Below are 14,642 nucleotides of genomic sequence, written 5' to 3'. Positions count from 1 at the left end.
AACAAAAGCAAGGAGAAGAGAGAGATGCCGAGGGTGAGGGAGGAGAGCAGGGCTGGAGGGGAGGGTGTCCCAAGCCAGGGTCACTTTTACCCTCTTTTTTGCAACAGGCCCCTGGAAGGCTCCGGCCCCTGCCAGCTGGGTCCTGCCACCCCTGCCAGGGGGGCAGGTGCTGGGGGCAGTCCACAGGCTCTAACAAAAGTCACCTGGGGTCTAAGGGGACGTCCCCTCACCTGGGCAGGGGATGGAGAGCCTGAGCACCAGTTTTGATGGGCAGCCAGGCTCCTCTGACCCAGGTGGTAAAGGGCATCTGCTCTTCCTGGGCATTTAGGAAACTCTCCCAGGTTAGGGAGAAAGGAGAAAGAAAGAGAGAGATATGTAAAGCAACTCAGCTTTCAGTCACAAGGCTTTCTTCCCCCTCCCTTGCAGAGATGCCAATACAACAGGTGCATCCTAGGCACTCTGCTGGTGTGTGGCCACAGTGTGCCTAGGTAGCTTATACTGGATCTGTGTTGCTCCTGATTTCCATGGCTATGGCTGGCACATTCCTGTTGGTTGCATGGGGGCCAGGGTGGAGACAACAATCCCAATGCCTGGACAGTGGGCACCAACCTGGACACTGTATTGTTAAAAAGAGGCGCCAGAACTGAGAAACTAAACGGGTAGGAGAGAGTCCGTGGTGTTTGGTTTGGTCAGGTGGTTTAGTGTCCTTTGTAAAGGTTCGTGAACGCCCTAGTGAGGGGAATGATGTGCAGAAACAGCCAGCTAAAGTCTGCTGCAGCTGAAAGGGAAGGGATGATCTAAGTTCTCTCGGGACCAGCAGACCTCATGCAGCCAAATGCATTGCCCCGTGGTGCACTACTGCTGGTGGTGTGTACTCCTGTGGGGCGCCACTGTCCCATTCTCTGTCCTATACATTGTTGTGTTTAGCAGCGATACATATTCATGTCACCAGCCCATTGTGTTCCTTGTGGCCACTGCCCTGAGGTGAGACTTGCCACTGACTGTGGTCTTATCTACCTGGGACCCCTTCTGCACTCCAAGATCATTGTCCATTACTGTATGATTCAGTACAATACATGAAAATGCCTGTCACTTGTAGCATCCCTGCATCTTGACACTATGGCTGTATAGTCAGGCCAGGGAACTGTCTGGTGGGTGACTATGAAAGGAAAGTGGGTGTGGAGGGAGAAGAACCACTTTCCCACTTCCATAGAAATGCTTTCTCCAAAGTCTGTCAGTCCAGAGGCCAAGTACGGGTCCTGGCTGGACAACAACACTCCTGCTGTCCAGCAGAGGTCACTCCATCTCACCGGAAAGGTGAGCTGATTCCAAACCCAGCAAGGAGGATGCAGTAGCCCCAAACAAATAGGGCCAAGGCTGTGTCACACCTTGCCCACTGCCTGTGGGAGACTTACACAAGCTAGTATTCCCCCACTGCTGATTTCTCCCTTGGCATCCCTCAGTGCCTGAGGGTAGTGGCCACCCGCTCAGACAGGCGAAGAGAAACAACAAAAAAGTGAGTTCCATTTGTTTTCCATGGACAAGTGAGAAGCAGCTTAGCAGCACCAGAGGGGAAAGGATCCAGGCACCGAGACACTGTGTGGGCACAAATAAATGACATATCTGGGCAAAAGGAGCCTTCTATTAGATCAAAAATTGATGCAAACATATTGGCGGGCAAAGAAAATCTTCCAGTGGCCATAGAAAGGTAAGGCGGGAACACAAGAGAGGAGGAGAGTCACATAACAAACAGTGTGCCCATTTGAATGGCTAGTTCTTCCCACTGCACGCTGTGCCACGTGGCTTCAGTGTTAAGCAGTTTTTATCCCTGAAGTGGGTGTTTCCTGCACAGTGCACTTCATGATAAATGAAGGGATTCCCCAATGGTTGGTAGGTCTGTCTGTTTAATTTCTAAGCCTCTTTGAGCTCTTGTAGGAGGGAGGATTTGTACAAATTCTGTACAAACAAAAGGAAAGATGTCATGGTGAGCTGGCTAAGCACTCCAATGCCAACGCTAAGAATTAGATTTGTTTTCATGGCCCAAACACTTCTTCCCTGTCCATGTGTATTTGATACAGCCATGAAGAATAGCAGACTCCACCTGTGCCCAAGACTGATTTTGTTTTCTTGGAGAAGGAGCTTGGGACCCTGGAATTAAATCCTGTATCCTAATGAGCATGGGCAGCAGGGCAGAGGTGTGGGTGCTTCTGCTCAGGGTATGGACTGGATGATTGTTTTCTCATTAGGAGGACAGGAAGTTTATTTCTGAGCAGGCTTCAAGCCTGTCTGCCTTTCTCAATACAGGTTGCCAAGAGTTTCCAGGTACTATGACCAAGGAGTATGTAAATGGATGCACTGTCAGGGTGGATTTGATTTAAATCAAATCAATTCAAATCATAATTAAAATCATGATTTAAATCACTGGTCAGGAAACCTTGATTTAATCATTGTTTTCTACAAAAAGTGCATTCTTGTTGTTTGATATAACCTTAATACATATTATTCACAACTCAGATAGAGATGTAGGTTTTGTTTTTAGAAGGTACACGCTACACATTTTAAAGCAATGATTTATTTTGGTATTTTTTTCAGATTAATTTTGCAGCTACATCAGAAAAATGAACTATGATTTGGTTATTTTAATTACCAAAGCTAATTGAAGCAGATACTTGTAAAGTCATTGGGAGGTGAACTATCTCGTTTGCTAGATTAATCATGGATATTTGTGGGATATTTTTGCTACTCTATATTAGAGAGACATCAAATGAGCGCTGCAGCCCTATGTTATTAGCATGGAGCTTTCTTCACTTTCTTCTAGATTTCTTCTCATCTTTCTACCATACCATTCCCTCACTAGAGCTCAAATCAATGGAGAGGCTATATTCAGAAACTTATCCCTCAAGACTTCTGGAAGATTCTGCTCAAAATGTTTCTCTTTTGTTTCTACTGCCCCTCCCTCTTTGCATTTATCTCCAGACTCCTCCTCCTTGCCCAGATCTACTTCACCCCCAACAATCCTCTCTTCATTTAACTTCTTGAACCTTTGCACTTTTAGAGAGCGGTAAGGGCTTGACTCTGTGTACAAACACTTGCAGATAGACAATAGGGCTGATGGGTAGGTAATCAGGTTTGTTATTTCCCATCTCATAAGAGTCAATTGGACGTTTATCTTGCTGGGATCCTGTGACCCCAGCTGACTTCCTGCCCCTGGGGCGGGGGGCTGGACTTGATGATCTTCCAAGGTCCCTTCCAGCCCTAATGTCTATGAAATTTCCATATACTACTGTTACCAAGGATGTTATCTTTGGAGACACAAATCCACAATTTGAGAATTGAATCTAAGCATCACAGAAATGCTTAATGGGATCTTTAAACCGAGCGCTGAGTCCCATTGGGTAGAGTGGTTTTCTTTAATCCATGGGTGACTGGTGCCTCCTGGCTCTGGGGTGGGGGCACCAGCTGCTGATTGCCGATGGGGGTGGTCCCCCAGTGGCTGATCGCTGTTGGCGGAAGTGCTGCTGGCAAACTGGAAGAGCTGCCAGTGCTTGCGGCCGATCAGTGACTGCGGGGTTGGGTCTTCCAGCAGCTGATCACTGACTGCGGGGGAGGTGGAGTCCAGCTGCCTCCTCAGCGGGGGCACCCACTGGCAATCCCCACTCCCTGGCCAATGAGGGACAATTTTAGGGGGGGCACATGCCCCCCCCAGTGCCCTCTGTAGGCGTTGCCTCTGCTTTAATCTTTACTAATCTATAGAGGAGCCCCTGGGAACCCCATAAGATTGGGCCCCTAATATAGTCCATGGCCTGTTGTGACCTATTTATAAAACTTTTCTAAAAAGGTTACATTAATATAGTGTCTCAAATAGTATAAAATTAGAAGTTATAATCCCTATTCCATGATGAGTTTGAGCTTTAATATATCTTAAATTAAAACTATCTGTATATAGGTTTATTTGTTTAAGTGTCTTAACAAAAAAATACAATTAAATAAAAGAAATCTTTTTTTTTTAAAACATCATTTATTTTTATCCACCCTGCACACTATAGAGCAGATCAGGGGTCTTCCCTGCATACTGCGAGATACATAGACTGAATAGGCTCTCTCCCCTCTATCGAATGGGTGATCCAGAAGATGTCCTGCTGGCTCTGCACAGGAAGGCTTCTCAATGACTTTATATTTTCACAGGTGCAGCACATGGATTCTCCTTCTCACCTGGCTTTCTGGCCTTGCTAGGTTTGGGTTCTTGCAGTGGGGGAATAGAAGAACGCTCCCTTCTAAGGGACCAGGTATGGTTTGTTCAAAGAAAGAGACTGGGGCAGGATGAGAAGCAGGAGTGTTAACCAACATAGCACAGGGATGCAGAAATGGTCAATCAATAAGCAAAGACCAGACCTCTTCAATGTGCCATGGTAAAGCAGGTTTACGGCAGGCTGCTGTTTCTCCCTCTTCGCTCTCCGGAAGCAGGGCTATGGGAGCTGCCTACAGGCTAATTTCACAAGTGGCTGACACCAAACAGTGACTTGTTCTGCCTCGCATGGTTTTTAATTAGCACTGGTATGGCCTCATCAGCTTGATAATTGCTCTGTTCATGGGTCAACAAGCCAGTGACTGAGCAGCCTCTGACCTCTGGTTCCCACCTGAGTAAAAGCTTCTGTGTGTGCAGGGTGGGACAGTGCCTCAGTGCAAGTTAGTTTCTTAGTTTGGCCTATTGGCTCTTCTCTGGGACAGGAAACATCCTCAGGCCTGGGGCTTAGCATTTCTCTTCAGTGCTCCTCATTCCAGATCTAAACCAGCCTCTATCCTTCTAGTTGTGGGTGCTTAAAGATTTTACGTAGTGCTTCACATTCTCACCCAATTGCACCCCCAGCCTGTCCAGGATCCCCATGCATTTCTGTACTGAGCAGCAGCAGCCTCTGATGTTTAGCACCAGGCTCTCACATGGCTCAATCCATTCACCTTCCAGAAGACCAGCAATTGTTGCCCTATTCTTAGGCTCCCAGGTAGCTCTGTCAAGACCCTTGCTCATGACGGACATGCCGAGCTGTCCTGTAACTCTGCTAATGCATTTCTATCTGGTCTGAGGGCCACATCCCATGCAGCTCCTCCTTGCTCACTGGCAACACATCCTGCTATTCCTGGTCCAGAGCTCCCACACCGCCCCTCAGGAGCATCCTTCACTGACCTATGATGCTCTTGCTTGAGGTCTCTCTTTCTTCTACCCAGATACTGCCAGTGGGGTTGTTTGTGATGGTTTGGCGATGTGGACAGATATTCTGTGGGGTCTAGATTAAGTTTCCCCCCCTCCTGTCCTAAAGCTCTCCTTTTGACCTGACATGACAGAGAAGAAAAGAACATTGCATTTTTATCTCTTGCACCTCAGGTACTCATTCTCCCCAGTATGGAAAGGTTGTCTTGTTAAAGCAGGACGCTAGACCCCAGGATACTTGGGTTCCCTTCTCAGCTCTCTGCCACCATGGGCTATTCACTGTCTCAGTTCCCCATCTATAACATGTGGTTCATAACATTTCCGTTCACCCACATTTTGTTTTGTTTATTTATTTGACTGCCTCCCATTATGTGTTTGGACAGCATGACACAACGGAGTCCTGATTGCCACTGGGGCCTTTAGGCCCTACCATGATACAAATAAGAAGATTAACATGGTGCCCTGTATGCCACAATATTTACATGAGGCAGACAGAGAGGCAGAACAGTGGAGGTGACAAGAAACAACCTGCTTCATTCCACAACCATGTGGGCCAAGGTCTCCCCTGAGGATGCTGGAAAGAAAGAAAATACATTCCATAAGTGCACTGGCAGAGTTTTCTTGGTGTTCTTCATCCACTGGCCCAGGATACATTTTGTCTCTTGGCAGAGTGTGGGTGTAAGCATGGGACTGGTCTCTGGAACCCGTAGACTCTCCCAGATCCGTATCAGAGGCCTGATCTTTGTGTCCAGATGTCCTGTATTAGCACCTGGCTCTCAGCACCCCCAAGAGGACATGGCACCTTGAGAAGCAGTGCTCCAACAGGCTGCTGCAGGGGCCATGAAAGTTCAGGAAGAGGACTAGGGTGGCATAGGGGGCTAAGGCATGTGGTTAACAGCCTGAGAGGCTGCAAGTTGGAGGCCACTGCTGAAGCACTTACCATATGGCCTGTCACATTCCAGTGAAATCTGTGATTTCTGCTAAATACCTTGTCACAAGGATATAAAAAAGGAAAGCTCAGGGAGGTACATGGTATATATTGATGCCAACAGGATTAATGCCCCAACTGACCTCTGGGGTAAGGACTGGATGCAATTGTGAGCATATTTCCATCTGGTCTGTAGTAGCCCCAGGTGCACTGAGGTGTGAATGTCCATAAAAACATGTTTCCCTGGTGTAGCTTGAGGGGACTGCATAGACATCTCCTCCAGCTGAAAGAACAGTGAAAGGGTTAAATATGTCAGCATCAAGGGGGCTGCTCTATGTCCTTCTGAAAAGATGCCCAGCCTTACTCTCAGGGAATGTAAATGCACAAAGCCTGAGCAGCTGGACACAGTGAGTACCTTGGGTGGAGCCTTCTCTTATTGTTATTTGTAACTCCCCCCGTCCCCCACCCCAAGAGGGTATTTGAGTTTATCCAGAAGTCTGGGCACAGGGAGGCTGGAGCTCAGAGGAGAACAAGCCCCCTTTCTTTGTGGGAAAAGGCAGCCACTTGAAGTGGTCAGACAGCCTTATCTCTGGCTTGGAAACCCATGCTCTGATCATTTGTCAAGATTAGTGCCTGTTGTAGAAAGGATGGAGCCTTTCCAAATCCCGGGTCAGATCTACTCTCTGTTCCCAAGGCCATTCATAAAAATGCCAGAGCAGCAGCAGTAGGAGCAGCAGCAAGCCACACACTCCAGGATTGTGGGTTGGGAGGGCAGGAACGGGTCAACTACAGCTTAAATAAGCTCTAAATCAAGTGGTTTTATTATTTGCATGCACATTAGCGCCCTTTATCCAGCATAACACAAAGGACAGCCTCACCTTTTGGAAAGAGGAAATTACTCCTTAGCATGGAGGAAGTTGCAGCATGTTTGAAAGAGCATCCCTCAACTGCACAGAGACCCCGGGAAAGGGAGAGCAGAGGTGCTGGGAGGAGGAAAGCAATAGGTACAAATCCAAAGAGCAGCATGTCCACAGGGACAGCTTTGAACTGGCTGCAGGGACATACTAGAAATGAAGAAGGCAAAGCATGGAGGTTTCCTGAGGGAGGACTGGCTGAAGGAAGTGGCCCTTAGGAATAATGTGGCCTGGTTTTCTAATGTAGATGCAGCTTGGTAACACTTTTGGGGTTTATCTAGTCAGGTGCTGGCAAGGCTGTGCAAGAGGGAAGGACAATAGGCAAGGGCTCGTGGGCTGCAGAAGGGCTGAGAGAGAGCCTACGGAAGGCAAGGGGGGACCCTGGCATTGTTATAGGCATGATGGTGTCACTAGCTGGCTGACACTGCAAGGGGACTCAGACTCAGCCTGCTCTATGGTGAATCAGTGACCCTATTTCCTCAATTGATTGGGATCAAATGGCTTGGGTCAATTATTGGACTCAGCTGGGAAGAAGTTGCATGACTTAAAAGGCTGGGAGTGGGTAGTGGGAGGTGATTGCTGCTGGGGGAAGGAATTTTATTTTCTGGTGGGGAGGGAGTGATTGGTGAGAGAAGTTTCTGGGGCCTTGTATGAGGCTAAATCCTAGGCAGGTGGGCTAGGGAGGAGGAACCAGTGGTGGGATTAGGAGGGCTGGAAGGCCTCTTTGAATCCTAGTTTTTTGTGGGTTTTTTAAGGGCTGTTTTATTTTCTAATTACCTGAGCTAGAGGTACTGAGTGAGATGGTCTGCCAAGGGCCTCCCTGAGGGGAAGGTAGACTTCAGGAATGAAATCTTGATACAAGGGTGAAGGGAGTGAGTGAGCAAAACCCCGGAGGATGGTGAAGGGGTGTTGCAAGAGCTGACTGCCACAGGCAGGCTAGCAAGAAGAGAGGGATGAAAAAATCTTAAAGTTAAGATCTTGGGTTTAGAAGCCAGGGAGCTCTGTGGCCAGCCTAGGGACTCTTATTTGTCAGGTGGCTGTTCTGGTTGCCCAGGAACAGATGAGAGAAGTAGCCGGATGAATATCAGAGCCAGTTCAAAGATAGGAAGATCTGGATGGTGCTAGTGAAGCAGGGACACCTGAGGCCGAGGCCAGCCGTGTGTCCTCCCAGAAGGAGAGAGAACCTCAAGAGGCAAAGCCTTCAGCCCATAACACAGAGGGCAAAGGGGAGCTCCAAGGTCTACAGACACAAAGGAGGAGAGGTCAGCAAAGCACTTGGCAAATGAAGAGGGGTCAAGTGTTGGTCTCGTAGGGGTGAATTGACTGTACAAACTTCTAAGTCAAGTGTAAACAGACCTAGTTGGGATGGAGTGGCTGCTAAAGCTAAGGAAAGGGAAGCAGGAAGTTTGAATTAGTTTATTCAGGAGCTTTTGTTCACCATAATAAAACCCAGTCCTTACTTAGCTTCAACAGTGGCTCTCTCAACTTTCTGGAGGAGGCTAGTATACACTGCCCCTGTTTTATAGATGGGGAAACTGAGGCACAGAGAGGGGAGTAGGAGGTCACTCGATGTGGAGAAAGCTTGAGGTCACCCAACAGGCCAGTAGCAGAGCCCCAAGCAGACTCCCAAGTCCCAGTCCAGTATATTAGTAGGCAATGATGGGCCACATGGAAGGGAGAAGTGAGAAATGGGGTCGGGCAAGTTAAGTACAAGACTTACAGGTGGATCAAGGGAGGATGAAATCCTTTACTTAACTATGAGCCCAAATATCTTGTCTGTTTGAAGATTGACTGTGCTGCAGCTAGACCACATGGATTCACTAATCCTTCTCACAAAGGGGATTCTGGGACTAATTCTACTAACTGCACAGAATGCAAATAATGGCAGCATCTGCAACTTTTTAGCCAGATGTTCCAGAAATAGGCGCACACATGCATATAAGTGTGACACATCTAGGATTCAGCATGTACAAATGCTGCTTCTCTCTAGTGATCCCATAGGATGTGCCCTTGTTTATCTGTGCTTGCAACTTTGCAGTCTCTTCAGCATGAATGACCTGGGATTCTGCTTTCTCAGGATGGGTACAGATGCAGATCTCCCAGCCTGGGTGTTTGTAAGTAGTTTTGAGCATGATCTTGCTTAACTAAGAGAGAAGACTGGGGAGGGCCTCCTGTAGACTTACATCTAACCTCCTACAGACTTGCACATGTCCAATCAGACAGCAGCCCAAATAGCAAAGTTGCACTGTAGATCAATATCTGTACCTTTTCCAAGGTGGGTATGGGAAGATTGTGGAGTTTTGTGTGGTCCATATTAATACGAATGCCACCTGTGAAGGTCAAATAAAGCTCTGGACTTCCTATCAATGTTGTGGATGCTTGCATCCAGGTGTTTTTCACCAAATATCTGCCCAGTCCCAGCTCTTCCTGGAAGACTCGTATCTATAGGAACCATAAGAGATCTGGTCTGTCCCTATAATTATCTTGCTAAACCATGTCAGGCTTCCCAACCACCAGGTGCAATGCTGGGGGAGCCTGCACAGACCTGCTCTCTGTTCTGTGTCTCCAGCCAGCACTGTACTGTAAGAAAGAGAAAGGGCTGCCTTCCAGCAGGAAAAGATGATGTCATCTGCTACAGAAATAATTCAGTCATTTCCACACCATTTAAATAGTTCCACACCATCTCAGTACTCGCAGTTCAAACACTTCTTTTCATTTCTCCTGGGTGAAAAAGGTTTTTGCCTAGGGATTGTGTCACCAGCACAAGCACTAAAGATTCAGTGTTCGTGGTGAAATTGCCCACTGGCATTTAGTTTATACAAAAATCCCAACCTGTCCACCTCCTCTCATCTTTTCCCCCCACACTTGCCTACTAAATCCAGACATTCTCTGAGGAGCATGGAGTTCATCAGGTTGACTAGTGTTCCTGTGTTTCAGTAAGATTAATTTCTTCACTGGGACTTGCTAAGCACGCAGAGATCTTCGTAAGAAGCCCAAATGTGAAACACTGACTTTTTTCCAGCTGTTGTTAAGATTCAAAGGGACCCATTAGTTTCCACTGACTTGGGTAGAGCTTTGTCAGAGCCCATGGGCCTACCTGAGGTTTAAATTTTGGCTCAGTACAATTATACTACATAAGAAGCACAATTTCATGCAAAGTTTTATCCCAAGACCATTCCTGATGAGGACAGAAATTCCATTTTTATCTTCCTAGGGGACAAACACGCAGTTTGTTCCAGAAGCACAAGGAAATTCCCTTTTAGTTCTCCACCTTAGGAATGCTCTACAGTCCATTCTCTGGCTGCATACATACATATTTTCCTCCTCCTCCTCATAGGGGCTGTAGTAAGCACCAGTTCTAGAAATCCATCTCAAGAACATTGATTCCTGTCGTGGTGGATGATGCATAGATATCATTTCATGTGGACACAAAAGTCTGACCCAGTTGTCACCTCAGGGTCAACCTCATGTTGTCCTTTTCTGTTGTGTAGGATACTGAGGGTCAATTTCTTCCTAAATCCACATGAAATAACAGATTAAAGGATTCCTTTACTAGACCAATCTGAAGGGTGACTCTACTAGTTTATATCTTATGGGCAGGGACTTGCATTCAAAAGCCTGAGCTTGAATTGACTCAATCTTTGCAGGTTAGTCTAACCCGGCTAGTCTGAACTGGTTTGTAACTGGACAGACATTTTCTCTGGACTGAAGAAATTCAGGCATATGCCTGCAGTGGCTCAGGCTAGAAACTAGGGTAGGGGTAGGTGGTGCTAGAGCAGCCCTCCCTTCCTTCCACAGAGCTGAGCTGAGGGGTGTGTGGTCAGGCCCCGGCAGGACCTCAGATTAGGGAGGTCTGCTTGCACCATCCCAGGCTTTTACCCATTGGCTGCTCAAGGGGCAAGAGTGCTGCCAGCCCCTGCTAGCACTCTGAGGCAAGGGGGTGGAGGGTATGCACTGCATACATCTGCTGATGAAAAAGCTCCATATCAATCTCCCCGTCCCTGCTTCTTTATATTGTCTGAAGCAAACTGACAGGTGAACAAGCCAGCAGGGGGCTGATAACAGTGTTTATCACCTCATCAGCAAAACAATAGCCTCTCTCTATTATTCAAACTCTTCTTAAACAACTTAACAGCTGACCTGTTGATTAGCTCCAAAAAGCCCTACAAGGTCACTGTTCTGTCTGCCTGTCCCAATGAAATTGGAGACACTCAGACACAGAGACACCTCTTTGCATTAGCTAGCATACCACATGCCTAGGGTCCATGGGTTGGGGTCTGTGCTGTGGGAGATAGGAGGGGAGGCTGTGGGGGGGGTCGGGGTCCCTGCTTGTCCAGCAAGCAGTGGGGGGAGAGGGGGGGAGTGTTGGGCAGAGGGAAGCCAGACAGACCCTGCTGTGTCTGCAGCCTGTCAGCCTGTGCAGGAGCTGCAGCCAGGGAGCAGAGGGGAGGGGCCATCTCTGCTGTGGAGCAGAGAGCCCTGTCCAGACCAGAGAGTATGCCAGGATGCTGAGGGAATCTGGTTTATCTTAAACCAGCAAGAAATCTGGGACAGACATTGCATAAACCAGTTTGAGCCAAATCAGTTAAGTCTGATACTACATTCAGCCAGGTTTTAGCCATTTTCAAACTGGTTTATGTATACTGAACATCTGTTCTGTTACAGGTTTAAACCAGTTTCTGATCACTTAAACCAGTTTATGTGTAATATCTGTCCCTATAAAGAATAGTCATAGGGAAATCCTGGACAAGAGTGTCATGCCTGGATGGAATGGATTCTGGCAGCTCCTCCAACTGATGGCCCTGACCCAGCAGCTGAGTGAAACAGGTCCACTAATGAGCTCATTGCTGTACACAGTGGAAGAAAAATGTTGTGAGACTGGAAAGAAACTACTTTTCCTTAGGGCTCTACCGAGAGTTGTGTTGAAGAACGTTAGCATAAACGGACCCTTTATTATTTAAAATATACATTTTGAATGCTAATGCTCAACTGATCTAATTTTAACCTCTGTGCTTTCTCCCTTCCTGCTCCTCATGCTTTAGGGGAGCTCCCTGCAAATGTCCACAAGGCGCATCCATTCTTTTCCTTCAAAGCCCTCCTTAAAGCTCTCCTTTGCTGGGGTGACCAGAATACCCTTGACAATAGATAGGCTGCTAGTGTTCTGGGACCAATATCATCCCAGTGTGACAGTCTCTCTGGCCTTGTACAGACATTCAATTTCTCCTGAGAGAGGCTGAATTAAAGTGGATTTCTTGTGGCTTGAGTATCTTAGGACTTTTAGTGGCATCAGGATCACTGAAGTGCCACTAATTTATTGTTCAGAGCTGTAGGGAAGGCACAACACAGCAGAGAACCTTTTCTAAAGCTCAATGAGAAATTTTACTGGCCCTGTGAAAAGCTGTGTATGTTTGAGCACCATCTACTGGCATTTTATCTATTAACCAAGTGTTTGCTTAGGTACTGACATCTCTCCTCTATAGAATACTTCTGCAACAATTCTAATAGAGGAGCATTAAGAGCAATGAAACTGGACAGATTGCAACAGAAACTGCCCCTCAACCCATCATTGTCCAGGTTACTTCCAGCAAGGCAGGGGTTATTCTCAGGCTATGATAACAATTCTGAAGATTTTTATTTATTTATTTTAATTAATTTTTTTACAGATAGCACAGAGGAGCTCAAATGAAAACAGTCAGTAGATGAAGGCAACCTCAGACCTTCCCACTGTAGGCAGGTGGGGCAGTGCTTTGAGGGAGGACTCTAAATTCAGAAATGATGTGTAGGAATTGCATGCAGCTTTCATGGCGGTGAAGTCACACGTCTGAGAGCGCCTATTTGTTGATATAACATACCTACATACTAAGGGATGAGGAAGAAAGTGAGAGTGACACAAAGTTGGGCAACTTCCAGATGTCTTCAGACTCCCCTTGCAATCTGGCCCTTGTGATTTGCTGGCTCCCTTTTGCAAACAGCTGTTCCTTTGGGTTCTGCATCTGCTTTTGGCCTTCCACAGTATTTCTCTAATTCATCTTTCTCACTGCATAAAAATACATGCTCTCTGAGGTCCCATTGACCACCACCAAACAAAAAAAAGGGAGAATTTGATACTTTCCTCCAGCTAAATAACTTAGGTTAAGTCTTGGAGAAAGTCCTGAACTTTCAAGGAATTTCCTGATCTTAGGAATCTGCCAAAATTTGGGACGTGCCTCAGATTGACTATAAATATTATGCAGAGCGCACAGGTCAGCATTTTTTTGCCCTTCTTTTGCTGGGAGGATGCAATTGGAGAGGATCAAAAAGCCAGGAAGGGAAAGCCTTTTATGACTGTCTAAACATCAGCATGCATCAATATCTTTAGGGAGCTTCACTTGGATTCCTTTTCTGTTTATTTTAGGGATAAGGATACAAGCTAACAAAGTTAGATGCAGGGATTCAATCCCAAACTGCTTCATTCCACCACCACCGCAGTGCAAATGCATCAGCCTTTGTGTGCATGTGCAAAACGGGCTAGAACTCAGCAAACAACTGGTTTGATGGCCTTTGGCTGAGTCAAAAAACTGGGGAGAAGGGAATTGAAACAAAAATATTAAGAATTTTTTGGTGAGATGAAAAATTGAAAAAAAAGTCTTGGTTTTACCCAAAACTACATTTTTAGGTGGAAAAATAGTTTTGGACAAAGTTTTTCAGCCAACTCTAGCAGGGGCAGTCAGAAATTGCACTAGGATCCCAGCTCTGCCATTAACCGGTTATTCACTATCCCTTCACCCCTGCTTCAATTTGCGCTCCTGAATTTGGGGCAGTCGTACTCCCACAGAGGGGCACTGTGAGGCCTGACATTTGCAAAGTACTTTGGGGATGAGCCCTCTACCAGTGACTAGGGCTTTCGGGTTCTTTCCCTCTGTTCCTTTCACTAGGACACCGCAAATGCTTTAGCCTTTGAAAATGAGGAAAAGAAAAACAGCGTGAACACATGTGGCAGGCAGGGGGAAATCGCTGCTGTAAAGTAAGCAGCAAGCTTTAAAGGAGTGTTTGTCTTCAGTTTGTTTAGTTATCCTCTAGGTAATTTTACAGCGGAGGAGGCCAGGCCCTTCAGGCAGTGCACAAAACAATATCCCCACTGTTCCAGCAGCTCTTCCTACTCCAGGCTTCTCAACTGGGCTTAGTGGGCAGGGATTGGGGGGGGCAGAGAAGCGCTTTTATAACAAAATGAAAACGGAGCCACAAAGCACCATGGAGGATGTCCTGCAATTAAGATATTGCTTCAAAACATCAAGTCACTTGGCTGTCAACTCAAATAAACCTCTGGGTTGACTGGAGTAGGGGGAACTGTTGCAGAAAGTCCAGTTGCATTAAATTTAGTTGCCCCTTGGAAAACCCCTTTTTATCCATTAGACACACTGTATTGCTGGGCTAGGGTGCTGCTCTGTATCTAGCTCTGACTGGATAGGGAATGCACTGGTTGTGATACCCAAGAAGGCGGCCCAGGAGGCACTGAGTCTCAGACACTTCCAAGGGACAATTCCCTTGCTCCATGGGGCAGGAATTTTGTGTTGGCCTATGCACGTAGGGTGGAGGGAGACTCATGTCCATTTCT

The sequence above is a fragment of the Alligator mississippiensis genome, chromosome 9, assembly GCF_030867095.1.
Source record: "Alligator mississippiensis isolate rAllMis1 chromosome 9, rAllMis1, whole genome shotgun sequence".
NCBI lineage: Eukaryota > Metazoa > Chordata > Crocodylia > Alligatoridae > Alligator > Alligator mississippiensis.
Note: the sequence above shows the minus strand (reverse complement) of the source record.